Here is a 14,376-nt window from a genome sequence, read left to right on the forward strand (position 1 = left end):
GCCTCAGCATCCTCAGAAACACCCACCACTGAGCCACTTGTTCACTGATTGGCATTGAACCTCAGTCTGGAACAAGTGTTCTGGAGCAAGTCCAGTCTCCCTCATCCAAGAGATGGGAAATTGAACCCTGGGGTGTATGACTCACCTTAGCTGCAGATAAGTTAGTGAAGATCTGGGACACAATAACACTGGTTCCCAGGCTAGGAGACTTCCAGGAAGGGAAAGATGAGAGAAAGCTCAATTGCATCCACTGCTGGATAGCTCTAAGATGTCTTCAAACACCAGAGTGGAAGTTTCTTTCCCATTTCCCCTCAAGTCTGGTTCCAATTTTATCAGCAGACTTGCTTCCATGTAGCAGCAGGAAAGCAATATTCAGGGCTGTTTCTTCTGGGTTCCAGGCACAGTGGGAGAGCCACAGCTGTAGTGACCCGAAGAGGCAGTCGTGCAGGTGGTGACTGACTCACCCACAACTGAGAATCCTGAGAGCTCCCGGTCCTCCTTCACACAAGATAGACCCTTGTCTGACTGGGTAACATGAACCTGCAGTCACAGCGAGAAGTATTTTCTTGTCTTCTCAGTCTTCTGGCAACTTAGATATGTGGCTTATGCTTCCTCAGGGAAACCCTGGCTGAGCGAAGGCAGGGTCTGAGACTAGCCTGGATGCAGGGGATGAGTTTCTTCTTTGATGCTCCAAATAGACCTTGGAGATTCAAATGCCTTGAGAGAATGACAATCACCCTTATATTTTGGGGGGACTTTGTTTTATGAATCTGGTTGGAGAAAAAGGATAGAAACAGAGGACAAGGCTGGACATCTCTGTACCACAGCTGATTGTGAGTTGAGTTCCAGCCACCAGGCTTCACAGTCAGGTACTGATGTTATTCACAAGCCACATTTGAAAAAGGAATAGAGGAAAGAGTTTTTGGTCAAAGAACAATGTGGTCAAAGTGCTGTGGGAATCACATGGGGCAAGATGAAACAAGAATCATTACTTGTTTCTTTGCTCTATCGATTCCTTGGTGTTTCTACTCCTGAGAACAAGTACATGGAGATAGTCAGAGGCATTGGTGGTGCCCCTGGTACCTGATGCTCCTGGTGATAACCAGTTTGTGTACACATCCCTAAGTCCAGAGCATATTCAGCCTCGTGATAGCCCCAGGTTATCCCTTCTTGGGAAGACTGACATGGCTCATTGCTGCTAACTTACAACTGAAGCATGGGATGAGGTCATGGTGGTTGATCTGTAGGCCAAGTTCCAAGCATGGAAGAAGGATTGGCAGTGGAATGGTAGCCATTTATTAAGCTTGGTTACCTTGTTTCTTAGCAGGGGCTATTTCCCACATCTAGAATGTTTTCTCCCAGCTTTTTGCATGGCCAGGTCCTTCTCAACATTTAGCATCATCTCAAATGAGTCTCTCTCAGGCTTGCTTTCCCTGGCCACTGTACTCTCACAAGCACAGACCGTCATCCAAAAAAGTGCCTAGACCCTTCCCTCTGTCAAAACAATAATTATAGTTAACAAATTGGAAAGGTGGGAGAGGGATAAATTGAGAGTTTGAGATTAATATATGTATACTACTTTATTTAATAAATAGATAATCACAAAGACCTACTGTATGGAAGAGGAATTCTGCTCAATAGTCTGTAATATCCTGTATAGGAAAAGAAAGTAAGAAACAATGGATATATGTATGTATATGGGAATTAATTTCCCGTACAACTAATATTAATACAATGCTATAAATCAACTACACTCCTATATAAATTAAAACCTGAATTTTTTTTTAATGCTTACATGTAGAGACCCATGGAGTTCTTTAGACTCGCAGGATTTCAGATATGATGCTCGAGATGGCAGACTGGATGCAGAAATCTAGACATTATCTGAGGTTGCATTTTCCTGAGCTGTGGTGTCTTTTGCTTCTAGTGTCACCTTTGGTTTGCCTTTGGAGGATCTGATACAAGGGCGTGGAGACACCATCTGGGTGTCAGTTAAAGGATGAGAGGGAGGCACTAGTGGGAGAGTGAAATCCCAGCTCCCTAGCCTTGGGTTTAAGCACGTTTGAGGCACAACTTATATCCCAAGTTCCCTGTGAAAACAGTCTGTGGCTTCCCTCTCCATGACTCGCATGATATCAGACCCAGAGCGGTTTCATCCTTTTTCACGCCCTACTTCCCCTGAGACCTCACGGGTTTCTCTGGGAGAAATTTTTTTTTTTGGCAGCACTATGTCTTCATTTTCGGAGAATCAGTGGTACCCCACTCCAGTACTCTTGCCTGGAAAATCCCATGAATGGATTAGTGCATGCAGTCGCTGAGGATCAGACACAACTGAGTGACTTCACTTTCACTTTTCACTTTCATGCATTGGAGAAGGAAATGGCAACCCACTCCACTGTTCTTTCATGGAGAATCCGAGGGACTGGGGAGCCTGGTGGGCTGCCATCTATGGGGTTGCACAGAGTTGGACAAGACTGAAGTGACGTAGCAAGAGCAACAGGTCTTCATTGCTGCTAAGGACTTCTCTATTTTCAGCGAGCAGGGGATACTCTGTAATTTCAGTGCACTGACTTTTCAATCTTTTGCTTCTTTTGATATAGATCACAGGCTCTAGGGCACGCAGGCTCAGTAGTTGTGGCCCACCGGCTTAGTTGCCCTGGGGCATTTGCAGTCTTCCCAAACCAGGTCTCAAACACATATCTTAAGCACTGGATCAAAAGGGAAAACACTCTGGAAGGAATTTGAAATAAATCACTTTTACATGAAACTTGGCACCATGGCCTATTTATGTGGAGACTGATAGAGGATTGTCCCTGCTTCAAGCTACTTCCGGAGATTAGGACTGATTGAGGTTCCCCTCCCAAGGGTTCCTACAGGATCTTGAAGCTCTTCTGCCATGTGGCTTTGTTCTTGCTTCAGTCTGAATCTCACACTAGACCACAGTTTCCAGAGGGCAGGGCTGTCACTTGACTCACTTGTAAGTATACATCAGTAGATATTGTCTCATTCAGACCCTAATGTCAAGACAAGGCTAACACAAAGATCAGTTATTCTATTATGAGTGTTAGGTTACAGGTTCAACGACTGTAATCAAACCCTAAATAACACTGTGTTAAATACAATACAATTTCAATTCTCTGTCATATAATGTTAGTGGAGGTCTCTCCACAGAGATGAGGGCCCACTTCTTTCTTGTCACATCTTCTGCCTGTGCTACTTACCTCTGGTCTAATATGGCTGCTCCAGGTCCTGTCATTATTTCTGCATTCCAGCTAGTGGGACATAAAATAATACTTCCATTTGGAATTGACATATCACCTCTACTCAAATTCTACTGGCTGAAGTATTTTCCATGGTCATGGCAAACCTGGGGGTGGTGGGCAAACAGAAGAGCAGGGAAATGTGATCCTACTGAAGAACATTCATGATGACTAACAAGGGCCACCATCCTTCATTCATGTCTCTGTAATTTATTCTTCTTTGGTTCTCCAAAACAGCTTTCAGCCTGTTTTGGCCTGCAGATATGGATATGGTGAGGTTATAAGAAAGAACATGGCACAGGCTCTACAAATATGGAGAAAACAAGAAAGGAAAGAAGATAAGAAAGTATAAAAATGCAAAATCTGTAGGAAAGCATACTTATAATTTTTCACTTATACAATTTAGGTATAATGGTTGATGAATCAATTTATAAAATAAAAAATTAGAGAAATGTAATTCACTAAACCAAACAAAATAATAAGGCTATACCATATTAAACACACAATAGTATCAGGATTAAGTTTGGATGCACATTAAAAAAAAAAAAAACTAAACTAAAATAACTATAACCTTACCAAGATAAACTTGATTTTTATCTCTCACTGAAACAATACTGGAGATTGGCCAGCCAGAGCTTGGGTGGTATCCATCTCCAAAGATACATGATTGTCCAATAAAACTGCAGGAATTCCAGCCATCACAACTAAAATCCAGACAACACTTAGGAGGAAATTAGGGAAGGGAAGAGTCCCATCTCTCAGCTAAATCAGCTCCTTGAAAGCAGTCTTCCAAGAAATCCCTCTTACAGATCTGCTTGCATCTCTAAGTAACCTGTCATGACTAAGAGCACGGGTGGGTAGGAAGTGTAGTCCTGTAGCTACTGGGCTCATGGCTATATAATAAACTATTTTCAGTTTTGAAAAGAAGCAAGAATATGTAATTTTGTAGGTAGCCTGCAGTGCCTGCCTTAAAGAACAACAACCAAAAAAAAAAAAAAAAGAATGGTATAGGCTGAAAGGCTGGGCGCATTGTGGGAGGCAGGAGAAAGGAGGAACAATGAGAAACAGCTAGATGGATCTGAACTGTGCTCTAGAAAATAGAGCCAGACTGGTCAGTAGAGATCTACTAAGGACGGAAGTGAGGATTATACATACCACATGACCCAATTTGGTTTGAAAACTGCTTTTCCAACTCAGGTTCCAATCTCTCTCAATTCTTCAGCTCTAAATACCTTGTCTTTGTTACCTCACATTCTGACCTACCTGTCTCACCATTTTTATTTCTGTTCACATCACTTCTCCATCTAGTCCACCACCATTACAAGATTCAGTATTGAGAACTTAGCAACGCTTTCTAGAAGTGGGTAGAAACACAATGACTATTTCTGCTTTAGTATTTGTTTGTCCTGATCAAGGTCTTTTGAAAAGACTGAAATGGCTAGAATTATGGAGATCTCACGTTTCCTCTAAAATCCCAACCAAGAATGTGACTCCTTTGGATCTGGAGGGGATGCGTTCACTTTTGGATCCACAGGTCTTAGCCGAACAGTAAGTCCCCTGTATATGACCAAGTTACATTTGAAAGTGAAAGTGAAGTTGCTCAGTCGTGTCCAACTTTTTGCAACCCCATCACTATAGCCTGCCAGGATCCTCAGTCCATGGGATTTTCCAGGCAAGAGTACTGGAATGGGTTGCCATTTCCTTCTCCAAAAGAGTGTTCAAAAATCCCAATTTCTTCATAAATCCAGCAAAGTTACTTAGGTAGCCAACTAAGACAGTTGGCTATATATTTCTGTAGTTTAATAGCTTTATGATACTTTTCACACAAATAATACATAAAAAAAATCAAACACAATAAAAGAAACCTTTTTAATCTTGCAGTACCTGGATGGGGCATGGCAACCCACTCCGTATTCTTGTCTGGAGAATCCCCATGGCAAGAGGAGCCTGGTGGACTGCAGTACATATGTTGAAAATTCAGACATTGCTGAGCAACTAAGCACACCTTTAAAAATAGAATAATAGTACCATCTTCATTACCACTGCATTTATGCTTCCTTGCAGACAGCATAGGCTTGAAATAAAAGTCCTGCCCTATTGTACTCCATACAGTTCTGTACAGTAAAGTACACAAATGCACACCAACTTGTCTTGGATGTGCCCACGACAATGTGTGTCAGATCTGTGAACTCACTGATGTGATTGCACATGCAAATGCACTTTTACATGTTTGAAAGTTTTCTACTTGAACGCTTGTATGTAACAAACTTGCTACACAGGTTTTCAGTGAATGTATGTAGTGAAGGAACAAGAGAGGAGAATAAGGAGCAGCCTGTTCTTTCCCTTTTTGCGTGTATTATGGCCACTTTGAATAGGAATTTCATTGGATGTAATTGAAGCCTGGTGTATGAAAACATGGCTGTAAGTGACAGAGGACCAGGATCCCAAGAGGTAGGACAAGAGCCATGGTTGGTTGAAAAGAGCCGAGAGTGCAAAGTAGGAGGAAACAAGTTTTCACTGGTTTATGTGAAAGACTCGGCAAATATCATCCGGCTTTGTGTATAGTGACTGAGCTGTGGTTTAGAGGAGCAGTCCCTGTTGCCCAGGATGAGCAAGAGAGGAGAAGAGAGAGGAGACTGAACGGTGAAAATCAAACATGAATGTCTAGTATTGTCTATGTATGTGTAGTAATGTCAAGTATGTCTAGTATTGAAGAGATGTAAGTCCTGTCAATTTATCTGCTCCCTCATGAGAAGAATTAGAGTTGTAAAAAAGGGAAGGTCCGCACTATACTAGCACCTTCTTCTTCTGTCCAGTGAACACTGATTTCTAATGCCAATTTTTATAAACAGAGGATGTACTTTGTATGACTGAAGTCATTGCATTTTTTGAAGGCTTGCTGTATAGTTTTTGAGGCTGAGATGAAACCGGCCTTTTGAGCAGGTTTACTATTACCCACTAGCAAGGCAATATTGTCTTCAGGGCCCTATTGAACTCATGGAAATTATGAGTAATTTTGGGGGCAGTCCTAAGATGGCAGAGGAATAGGACAGGGAGACCACTTTCTTCCTAACAAATTCATCAAAAGAACATTTGAACGCTGAGGAAATGCCACAAAACAACTTCTGAATGTAGGCAGAGGACATCAGGCACCCAGAAAAGCAGCCCATTGTCTTCGATTTCAGTTCAGTTCAGTCACTCAGTTGTGCCGACTCTTTGCGACCCCATGAACTGCAGCACGCCAGGCCTCCCTGTCCATCACCAACTCCTGGAGTTCACTCAGACTCACATTCATCGAGTCAGTGATGCCATCCAGCCATCTCATCCTCTGTCGTCCCTTCTCCTGCCCCCAATCCCTCCCAGCATCAGAGTCTTTTCCAATGAGTCAACTCTTCGCATCAGGTGGCCAAAGTACTGGAGTTTCAGCTTTAGCATCATTCCTTCCAAAGAAATCCTAGGGCTGATCTCCTTCAGAATGGACTGGTTGGATCTCCTTGCAGTCCAAGGGACTCTCAAGAGTCTTCTCTAACACCACAGTTCAAAAGCATCAATTCTTTGGCACTCAGTTCTTTACAGTCCAACTCTCAAATCTATACATGACCACTGGAAAAACCATAGCCTTGGGAGGTAGGAAAAAATGTAAAAGATAAAAAGAGAGACAAAAGAGGTAGGGATGGAAATCCGTGCCAGGAAGGGAGTCTTAAAAAAGAGAGAAGTTTCCAAACACCACGAAACACTCTTAGTGGCAAGTCTGTGGCTAGACTTGGCACCTCAGAGGGCAATATAACTTGGAGGAAAAATAAAATGAAAATGAAAACAAACAACTCAAACACTGTGGGACAGTGTAAAAGCAGTGCTAAAAGGAAGGTTCATAGCAATACAGGCATACCTCAAGAAAAAAGTCAAATAAATAACCTAACACTACACCTAAAGCAACTAGAAAAGGAAGAAATGAAGAACACCAGTGTTAGTAGAAGGAGAGAAATCTTCAAAATGCAGGCAGAAATAAATGCAAAAGAAACAAAAAGACCATAGCAGAGACCAACAAAGCCAAAAGCTGATTCTTTGAGAAGATAAATGAAATTGACAAACCATTAGCCAGACTCATAGAGAAACAAAGGGAGAAAAATCAAATCAATAAAATTAGAAATGAAAATGGAGAGATCACAACAGACAACACATAAATACAAAGGATCAAAAGAGACTACTATCAGCAATTATATGCCAATAAAATGGACAACTTGGAAGAAATGGACAAATTCTTAGAAAAGTACAACTTTCCAAAACTGAACCAGGAAGAAACAGAAAACCTTAATAGACACATCACAAGCATGGAATTGAAACTGTAATCAGGAATATTCCAGCAAACAAAAGACCAGGAACAGATGGTTTCACAACTGAATTCTACCAAAAATTTAGAGAAGAGCTAACACCTATCCTACTCAAAGTCTTTCAGAAAATTGTAGAGGAAGGTAAACTTTCAAACTCATTCTACGAAGCCACCATCACCCTAATACCAATACCTGATAAAGATGTCACAAATAAAGAAAAGTACATGCCAATATCACTGATGAACATAGATGCAAAAATCCTTAACAAAATTCTAGCAATCAGATTCCAACAACATATTAAAAAGATCATACATCATGACCAAATGGGCTTTATCCCAGGGATGCAAGGATTCTTCAATATCTTCATATCAATTAATGTATACACCACATTAACAAACAGAAAATTAAAAATCATATGATTATCTCAATAGACGCAGAGAAAGCCTTTGACAAAATTCAATATCCATTTATGATAAAAACCCCCCAAAAAGCAGGAATAGAAGGAACATAACTCAACATAATAAAAGCTAAATATGACAAACCCACAGTAAACATCCTCAGTGGTGAAATATTGAAAGCATTTCCCCTAAAGTCAGGAACAAGACAAGGGTGCTCACTCTCACCACTACTTTTCAACATAGTTTTGGAAGTATTGGCCACAGCAATCAGAACAGAAAAAGAAATGAAAGATTCCAAATTGGAAAAGAAGAAGTAAAACTCTCACCGTTTGCAGATGACATGATCCTCTACATAGAAAACCCTGAAGACTCCACCAGAAAATTACTAGAGCTAATCAACGAATGTAGTAAAGTTGCAGGATATAAAATCAACACACAGAAATCCCTTGCATTCCTATACACTAATAATGAGAAAACAGAAAGAGAAATAAAGGAAACAATTCCACTCACCGTTGCAATGAAAAGAATAAAATACTTAGGACTATATCTACCTAAAGAAACTAAAGACCTATATATAGAAAATTATAAAACACTGATGAAAGAAATCAAAGAGGACACTAATAGATGGAGAAATATACCGTGTTTGTGGTTCTGAAGAATCAACATACTGAAAATGAGTACACTAACTGAAACAATCTATAGATTCAACGCAATCCCTATCAAGCTACTAACGGTATTTTTCACAGAGCTATAACAACTAATTTAAGAATTTGTATGGAAATACAAAAAACCTCTAATAGCCAAAGCAATCTTGAGAAAGAAGAATGGAACTGGAGGAATCAACCTGCCTGACTTCAGGTTCTATTAGAAAGCCAAGTCATCAAGACAGTATGGTACTGGCACAAAGACAAGAATATAGATCAATAGAACAAAATAGAAAGCCAGAGATAAATCCGTGCACCTATGGACACCTTATCTTTGACAAAGGAGGCAAGAATATACAATGAATAAAAGACAATCACTTTAACAAGTGTTGCTGGGAAAATTGGTCAACCACTTGTAAAATAATGAAAGTAGAACACTTTTTAACACCATACACAAAAATAAACTCAATATGGATTAAAGACCTAAATGTACAACCAGAAACTATAAAACTCATAGTGTAGAACATAAGCAAAATGCTCTCCGACATAAATCACAGCAGGATCCTGTATGATGCACCTCCTAGAATATTGGAAATAAAAGCAAAAAGAAAACAAATGGGACCTAATTAAAATTAAAATCTTTTTCACAAAGGAAACTATAAGCAAAGTGAAAAGACAGCCTTCAGATTGGGAGAAAATAATAGCAAATGAAACAACTGACAAAGAATTAATCTCAATGTATACCTGTGGCGGATTCATTTTGATATTTGGCAAAACTAATACAATTATGTAAAGTTTAAAAATAAAATAAAATTAGAGAAGAAAAAAAAATATATACAAGCAGCACCTGTAGCTCAATTCCAGAAAAATAAATGACCCAATCAAAAAAAGGGGCAAAAAAATTAATAGACATTTCTTCAAAGAAGACATACAGATGGTTAACAAATACATGAAAAATGCTCAACATCACTCATTATCAGAGAAATGCAAATCAAAACCACAATAAGGTACCATTTCATGCCAGTCAGAATGGCTTCTATCCAAAGTCTACAAGCAGTAAATGCTGAAGAGGGTGTGGAGAAAAGGGAACCCTCTTAAATTGTTGGTGAGAATGCAAACTAGTACAGCCACTATGGAGAACAATGTGGAGATTCCTTAAAAAACTAGAAATTGAACTGCCATACGACCCAGCAATCCCACTGCTGGGCATACACACCTAGGAAACCAGAATTGAAAGACACACATGTACCCCAATGTTCATCGTAGCACTGTTTATAATAGCCAATACAGGCAAGCAACATAGATGTCCATCAGCAGATGAATGGATAAGCAAGCTGTTGTATATATACACAATGGAGTATTACTCAGCCACTAAGAAAACACATTTGAATCAGTTCTAATGAGGTGGATGAAACTGGAGCCTGTTATACAGAGTGACGTAAGCCAGAAAGAAAAACACCAATACAGTATCAGATCAGATCAGTCACTCAGTCGTGTCCAATTCTTTGCGACCCCATGAATCACAGCACGCCAGGCCTCCCTGTCCATCACCAACTCCCGGAGTTCACATAGACTCATGTCCATCGAGTCAGTGATGCCATCCAGCCATCTCATCCTCTGTCGTCCCCTTCTCCTCTTAGCCCCCAATCCCTCCCAGCATCAGAGTCTTTTCCAATGAGTCAACTCTTCACATCAGGTGGCCAAAGTACTGGAGTTTCAGCTTTAGCATCATTCCTTCCAAAGAAATCCCAGGGCTGATCTCCTTCAGAATGGACTGGTTGGGTGTCCTTGCAGTCCAAGGGACTCTCAAGAGTCTTCTCCAACATCACAGTTCAAAAGCATCAATTCTTCGGTGCTCAGCCTTCTTCAAAGTCCAACTCTCACATCCATACATAACCACAGGAAAAACCATAGCCTTGACTAGACGAACATTTGTTGGCAAAGTAATGTCTCTGCTTTTTAATATGCTATCTAGGTTGGTCATAACTTTCCTTCCAAGGAGTAAGTATCTTTTAATTTCATGGCTGCAGTCACCATCTGTAGTGATTTTGGAGCCCAGAAAAATAAAGTCTGACACTGTTTCTACTGTTTTCCCATCTATTTCCCATGAAGTGGTGGGACTGGATGCCATGATCTTCATTTTCTGAATGTCGAGCTTTAAGCCAACTTTTTCACTCTCCACTTTCACCTTCATCAAGAGGCTTTTAAGTTCCTCTTCACTTTCTGCCATAAGGGTGGTGTCATCTGCGTATCTGAGGTTACTGATATTTCTCCCGGCAATCTTGATTCCAGCTTGTGTTTCTTGCAGTCCAGCGTTTCTCATGATGTACTCTACATATAAGTTAAATAAACAGGGTGACAATATACAGCCTTGACGTACTCCTTATCCTATTTAGAACCAGTCTGTTATTCCATGTCCAGTTCTAACTGTTGCTTCCTGACCTGCATACAGATTTCTCAAGAGGCAGATCAGGTGGTCTGGTATTCCCATCTCTTTCAGAATTTTCGACAGTTTATTGTGATCCACACAGTCAAAGGCTTTGGCATAGTCAATAAAGCAGAAATAGATGTTTTTCTGGAACTCTTTTGCTTTTTCCATGATCCAGCGGATGTTGGCAATTTGATCTCTGGTTCCTCTGCCTTTTCTAAAACCAGCTTGAACATCAGGAAGTTCACAGTTCACATATTGCTGAAGCCTGACTTGGAGAATTTTGGGCATAACTTTACTAGCGTGTGAGATGAGTGCAATTGTGTGGAAGTTTGAGCATTCTTTGGCATTATCTTTCTTTGGGATTGGAATGAAAACTGACCTTTTCCAGTCTTGTGGCCACTGCTGAGTTTTCCATATTTGCTGGCATATTGAGTGCAGCACTTTCACAGCATCATCTTTCAGAATTTGGAATAGCTCAACTGGAATTCCATCACCTCCACTAGCTTTGTTCGTAGTGATGCTTTCTAAGGCCCACTTGACTTCACATTCCAGGATGTCTGGCTCTAGGTCAGTGATCACACAATCGTGATTATCTGGGTCATGAAGATCTTTTTTGTACAGTTCTTCTGTGTATTCTTGCCATCTCTTCTTAATATCTTCTGCTTCTGTTAGGTCCATATCATTTCTGTCCTTTATCGAGCCCATCTTTGCATGAAATATTCCTTTGGTATTTCTGATTTTCTTGAAGAGATCTCTAATCTTTCCCATTCTGTTGTTTTCCTCTATTTATTTGCATTGATTGCTGAAGAAGGCTTTCTTATCTCTTCTTGCTATTCTTTGGAACTCTGCATTCAGATGTTTATATCTTTCCTTTTCTCCTTTGCTTTTTGCTTCTCTTCTTATACTAACGCATATATATGGAATTTATAAAAATGATAATAACCCTGTATGCAAGACAGCAAAAGAGACACAAATATATAGAACAGTCTTCTGGACTCTGTGGGAGAGGGCTAGGGTGAGATGATTTGGGAGAATGGTATTGAAACATGTATATTACCATATGTGAAATGAATTGCCAATCCAGGTTTGATGCATGATACAGGATGCTCAGGGCTGGTGCACTGGGATGACCCAGAGCAATGGTATGGGGAGGGAGGTGGGAGGGGAGTTCAGGATGGGGAACACGTGTACACATGTGGGGGATTCATGTCAATGTATGACAAAAACCAATATAATATTGTAAAGTAATTAACTTTCAATTAAAATAAATAATTTTATATTTAAAAATGAGTAATTTCCACACTGGTGGGTAGGGACACAATTAGACTTGGTCCAATTTGAGACTCAATGATTGTTCCCTATAATTCAGACCAGTACTATCAACTCTCTGCTGAAAACTGGAAAGGTATCACCTGTACCTTCCCACAGTTCTCTGTATGTAGCTCTCTCCTGTGAATGCTAACTATAGAGTCATAAATCTCTCTTTTTGGAGAGACTGTGTTTCTGCCTCGATACACCTTCCATGTATGTGTTGGAAAATATTTTTAGAGTAGAGGTAATTGTAGAACTCTCCTTGCTTCCTCCCCGCCTAAGGAATCCATTCTCTGCTGCCAGATGTTTGATGTAAAACAATGCTCTTTCATTTGTCTTTTCTACTTTGGAGTTATTGAGACAGGAGGATAAACGTGTCCTTTCCTCCTTTATGCAGACTAAAATGGAGGTCCCCCTGCAATAAGAACTCACTGAATGCCTTGTGAATGCTAGGCACTGACTTCTGTGCATGGGTGCAGACTTGATTGGGGATATGTGTTGGGGCCTTAGGGAGCCCCAGTCTTGCTGGAGAAACATGCCAATTACAAATAATATTTGCTATGTGGTATGTTCAGTTCATTTCAGTCACTCAGTCATGTCCAACTCTTTGCAACCCCATGGACTGCAGCATGCCAGGGCTCGCTGTTCTTCACCAACTCCTGGAACTTGGGAAAACTCATGTCCATCGAGTTGATGATTCCATCCAACCATCTCATCCTTTGTCATTCTCTCTCCTCCTGCCTTCAATCTTGCCCAGTAACAGCATTTTTTCTAATGAGTCAGTTCTTCACATCAGTTGGCCAACGTATTAGAGGTTCAAATTCAACATCGGTTCTTCCAATGAATATTCAAGTTTTATTTCCTTTAGGATGACTGGGTGGATCTCCTTGCAGTCCAAGGGACTCTCAAGAGTCTTGTCCAACACCACAGTTCAAAACCATCAATTCTTCATCACTCACCATTCTTTATGGTGCAACTGTCACATCCATACCTGACAACTGGAAAAATCATAGCTTTGATTATACTGAACTTTTTCAGCAAAGTAATGTCTCTACTTTTAAAAATTTGCATAGGTTTCTCATAGTTTTTCTTCAAATGAGCAAGCATCTTTTAATTTCATGGATGCAGTCAACATCTGCAGTGATTTTGGAGCCCCCCAAAATAAAGTCTCTCACGGTTTCCATTATTTCCCCATCCATTTGCCATGAAGTGATGGGGCCAAATGCAACGATCTTCATTTCCTGAATATGAAGTTTAAGCCAGATGTTTCACTCTCCTCTTTCACTTTCATCAAGAGGCTCTTTAGTTCCTCTTCAATTTCTGACATGAGGGTGGTGTCTTCTGCATATCTGAGACTATTGATATTTCTCCCAGCAATCTTGATTCCAGCTTGTGCTTCATTCAGTTGGGCATGTCACATGATGTATTCTGCATATAAGTTAAATAAGTGAGGTGACAATATACAGCCTTTATGTACTCCTTTCCCAAATTGGAACCAGTCTGCTGTTCCACGTTCAGTTATAACTGTTTCTTCTTGACCTGCATACAGGTTTCTCAGAAGGCAGGTAAGATGGTCTAATATTCCCATCTCTGTAAGTTTTCGACAGTTTGTTGTGATCCACACAGTCAAAGGATTTTGCATGGTCAATAAAGCGGAAGTGGTGTTTTCCTAGAATTCTCTTGCTTTTTCTATGACCCAATGAATGTTGGCAATTTGATCTCTGGTTCCTCTGCCTTTTCTAAATCCAGCTTGAACATATGGAATTTCACAGTTCATGTACTATTCAAGACTTGCTTGGAGAAATTACTTTGGTAGCATGTGAGATGAGTGCAACTGTGTGGTAGTTGAACATTCTTTGAAATCACCTTTCTTGGTGATTGCAAGGAAAATGAGCCTTTCCAGTCCTGTGGCCACTGCTGAGTTTTCCACATTTGCTGGCATATTGAGTGCAGCACTTTAACAGCATCATCTTTTAGGATCTGATATAGGTCTACTGCAAT

This window comes from Bos indicus, chromosome 29 (assembly GCF_029378745.1).
Source record: "Bos indicus isolate NIAB-ARS_2022 breed Sahiwal x Tharparkar chromosome 29, NIAB-ARS_B.indTharparkar_mat_pri_1.0, whole genome shotgun sequence".
Lineage (NCBI taxonomy): Eukaryota > Metazoa > Chordata > Mammalia > Artiodactyla > Bovidae > Bos > Bos indicus.